This window comes from Trichechus manatus, unplaced genomic scaffold (assembly GCF_000243295.1).
Source record: "Trichechus manatus latirostris isolate Lorelei unplaced genomic scaffold, TriManLat1.0 scaffold00120, whole genome shotgun sequence".
Taxonomy (NCBI): Eukaryota; Metazoa; Chordata; class Mammalia; order Sirenia; family Trichechidae; genus Trichechus; species Trichechus manatus.
This window is the reverse complement of record NW_004444056.1, coordinates 7,561,826-7,565,880: the sequence shown is the minus strand read 5'-3', so window position 1 is coordinate 7,565,880 and position 4,055 is coordinate 7,561,826. Positions and strand designations below refer to the sequence as shown.

The following is a 4,055-nucleotide window of genomic DNA, read 5'->3' as shown; positions in this document are numbered from 1 at the left end:
GATCATTATATAGTGCCCTTCTCTGTCTTTTATGGTGGATTTTGTTTTAAAGTCTATTTTATCTGAGATTAGTATTGCCACTCCTGCTCTTTTTTGGTAGCTGTTTGCTTGATATATTTTTGCATTCTTTTTAAATAAATTTACATCTTTGTTTCTAAGGTGTGTCACTTGTAGACAGCATATTGATGGATCCTGTTTTTTTTATCCATTCTGTCACTCTCCATCTCTTTATGGGTGCATTTAGGCCAGTTACATTCAGTGTAATTATTGATAGGTGTGACTTTATTGTTGTCATCTTGTAGTGCTTTTTTTGTGGTGCTGAAGATCTCTTTGTTCCTCCTACTCTCCTGTGATGAATTTCTTTTGTTTGTGAATTTTTTTCATTTGTTTTGTTTTTATAGGTTTTGTTTTTACTAACACTTTTTCTTCTTTATTTTGATGAGTAGTTTGTTAATTTTCTTTGTGGTTACCTTGAAATTTACCCTTATTTTCCTAGGTTTAAACCAGTCTGTTACTAGTTGGTATTGCCTTATCTTCCTCTCCATTAGAAGGTTCTGTACCTATACTGTTCATTCTCTCTTTTATTGTTCTGATGCTGTCGTCATTTACAAATTAACCTCTCTGGTTCCCTGTTGTAATTCTTTTGGTTTTGGATAGTACTTGAGAGTTCATTTCCTAGGTTGGTATCTGGCTAGTACAATCCTGTGTCCTATGTTCAGCCTGTGGTCTGATGTTGTTTGTTCTCAGATCGGAGGACTCCCTTTAATAATTCTTGTAAGTTTCATTTGGTTTTTACATAGTCCCTTAATTTCTGTTTATCTGGAAATTTCCTAATTTCACCATCATATTTAAAGGGAGTTTTTCAGGATATATAATTTTTGGCTGGCAATTTTGTTCTTTCAAGGTTTTATATATGCCATCCCATTGCCTTCTTGCCTGCATGGTTTCTGCTGAATAATCTGAGCTTAGTCTTATTGTTTCTCCTCTGTATGTGACTTTTTGTTTTTCTCGAGCTGCTCTCAGGATTCTTTGTCTTGGGTTTTAGCGAGTGTGATTATGATATGCCTTGGTGATTTTCTTTTGGTTTCTATCCTATATGGGGTTTGTTTAGCTTCTTGGATGGTCAGCTTTCATCTTTCAGGATATTGGGAAAGTTTTCTGTCAGCAGTTCTTCAATGATCCTCTCTGTTTTCTCCTCCTGTTCTGGAACTCCAATCACCCACAGATTTTTGCTTTTGATTGTATCCCACATAATTCTCAGGGTTTCTTCATTTTTCTTCATTCTTTTTTGATTTTTCCTCAGAGTTGTATCCAAGTGTTTGTCTTCAGTTTTGCTGATCCTGTCTTCCACCGTTTCAAACCTGCTCCTCAGCCTTTCTATGACACTGTCCATTTCTGAAATCTTGTTTATCTTTTGGATATCTAATTGTTGTTTTTGTATGATTTCTAGTTGTGACCTTATTTTAGCATTTTGTTCGTGTATTATTTTCCTGAATTCTTCCATTTTTTGTCTGTATTTTCCATGAATTTGTCTATTTTTTCATTTTTATCAGCTTTTTGCTTCAACTCTTGGATAGCTATGAATATGAGTTTTGAATCCCCTATAAGGTAGTTCTGGTGCCTTCTACTGGAGAGTCATCTGGTGTTTTATTTTGGACACGTACTGGAATCATCGTGTCCTGTTTTTGTATATGTTTTGATATTGTCTGCTATCTTTGGGACATACAGTAGTTATTGTCCTCATTTACTGATTGTAGATTTTTTTGTTTCATCCTACTCTTTTGTTTTATTTGATTATGTCTGAGCAGGTGGTCTGTGCATTCTTTGTTGTTTGCTCATCTGTAGGCATGATACTTTTCGCCTCCTTCTCCAATGGGCAGGGTCAGTTGCCCAGGTATGGTAGAGCAGGGCAGGTCCAGCTGAACGGGAGTTGCTGGGATAGGTTATTTGTGGCGTGTACTAGGGCTGTCAGGGCTGGCCAGGAATCAGTGCTGGGCAGGTTCCGGTAGGCCGTGACTGTGCTGCTTGGGGATGTGATGTTCAGCATACAGTGTAGGTAGGCAGGCAGGAAGGAGGAGATTGTGATGTGTGGAGCTAAGATTTGTATGGGAAAGAGAAGAGAGGAACAGGAGCCAAAAACATACAAACAAACAAAAAAGAGTGCTAAGGGAGGTTGCCATTGGAGTGTAGAGATGAGAGACTGAGAAATGGAGAAAAACTAAAAGAAGAAAATAAAAATGGTAGAAGTAAAAAATGAGTAAATAAAAATTAGAAAAGAAAAGAAAGCAAATCCCCCAGGATCCCACTGGTGCGGCTGCAAGGAGTGGGAAGTTGCTCCCAGGCCATGAAGTATAGCCTGGCTAGAAGTGGTAGAGGTGTCACACACTGCCAGGTATTCAAGAGACAGGAAGAGAAGGTAAGTTTAGAGAGATGAGAAACTGAGAAATGAAGAAAGAGAAAAAGGGAAAAAGAGAAGAAAACAAAGAAAAAAAAACCCCAAAATCAAGAAAAAAGAAATATCCCCAGGGATCCCTCTGTGTGTCTGCACAGAGTAAGGAAGTAGCTCCCATGCCTTGCAGTACTGCCTGGCTAGAAAGGGCTCCCCAGCCGAGAAATGAAACAAATAAATCAAAACAGAACAAAGAAGCAAATAAAAAAGACCCGGGGATTCCACCAGCGTGACAGCACGGGCTGGGAAACAGTTTCACAGTTGAGCAGTATTTTGCAGCCTTTCAGAAAGAAGCAAAGATGGCACTTGGAGCCAGGTATTTGAGAAAAAGGAGGGGGAGGTCGTGAAAAGTAAGGAAGAAATCAAAAGAAGTAAAAAAAAAACCCAACACTGGCAGCCAAGGAATGGCACTCAAGGAGCTGGCCAGTGCGTGTGGGTGGAATCCAAGTGGCACCGGGGTGAAGCTGGTGCTTTCCGGCTAAGAGACTGTGACTGCAGGAAGCAGAGGAGGCTGAGTGGGGGTGAAGAAGGGTGGGGGGTTGGAAAGCATATATTGCTGATTACCGGTTGTTCTATCTCCTGCTGGAAGCTCCGTGAAGCTGCTTTCTTGCACCCCCTGTTCACCAAGCTCCGATATGAGCCCAAGATGGTGGATCCATGCTGCGTTATTGACGGGGACATCTGCATATATCTCTCCTCGCTGTCTGTTCTCTCTCAGTTTCTTATTCTATTCCATGCTTGGCTGAGTTCTTCATCTCTTCATTTGATGCTTAGGGTTTCAGGATTAACATGTGTCTCTGTTTGACTTGTTTTTTTGTATCTTTGCTGTGGAAGGATGGCGTGGTGCTTCTGTCTACAGCGCCATGTTGCCCGGAAGCATGACCCTCTACTTTACCAACCATGATGTCTTTTTCAAGTGATTGATCTTTCTTGATTATGTGGTGAAGCCAAAGTCTCACCATCTTCACTTCTAAGGGACATTCTGGTAGTAGTTATTTTAAGAGTGGTCTGTTTATTCTTCCGGCACTCTATGCTGTATTCAATATCCTTTGCTGAGACCACAGTTAATGCATCAATTCTTCTGTCTTCCTTTTTAAAAAAAAAAAAAAATCGTGCTTTAGGTGAAAGTTTACAGCTCAAGTTAGTTTCTCATACAAAACTTTATACATACATTGTTATGTGACCCTAGTTGCTATCCATATAATGTGACTGCACATTCCTCTTTCCACCTCAGATTTCCTGTGTCCATTCAACCAGCTCCTATCCTTTTCTGCCTTCTCATCTTGTCTCTGGACAGGAGGTGCCCATTTTGTCTTGTGTATCTACTTGAACTAAGAAGCACACTCTTCACGAGTATCATTTTATGTCTTATAGTCCAGTCTATTCTTTGTCTGAAGAGTTGGCTTCAGTAATGGTTTTTAGTTCTGGGTTAACAGAGAGTCCAGGGGCCATGTCTTCTGGGGTTCCTCTAGTCTCAGTCAGATCTTTAAGTCTGTTCTTTTTACATGAATTTGAGTTCTGCACCCTACTTTTCTCCTGCTCTGTCAGGGACTCTCTGTTGTGTTCCCTGTCAGGGCAGTCATTGGTGGTAGCCAGGCACCATCTA

General features: G+C 40.3%; 1 long non-coding RNA gene across 1 annotated transcript in view; it reads right to left on the bottom strand.

The window, feature by feature from the left end:
• The window catches only part of LOC111822025 (uncharacterized), a 25,135-nt gene that overhangs the window by 10,174 nt on the left and 10,906 nt on the right, over nt 1–4,055 (bottom strand). The window lies entirely within an intron of this gene.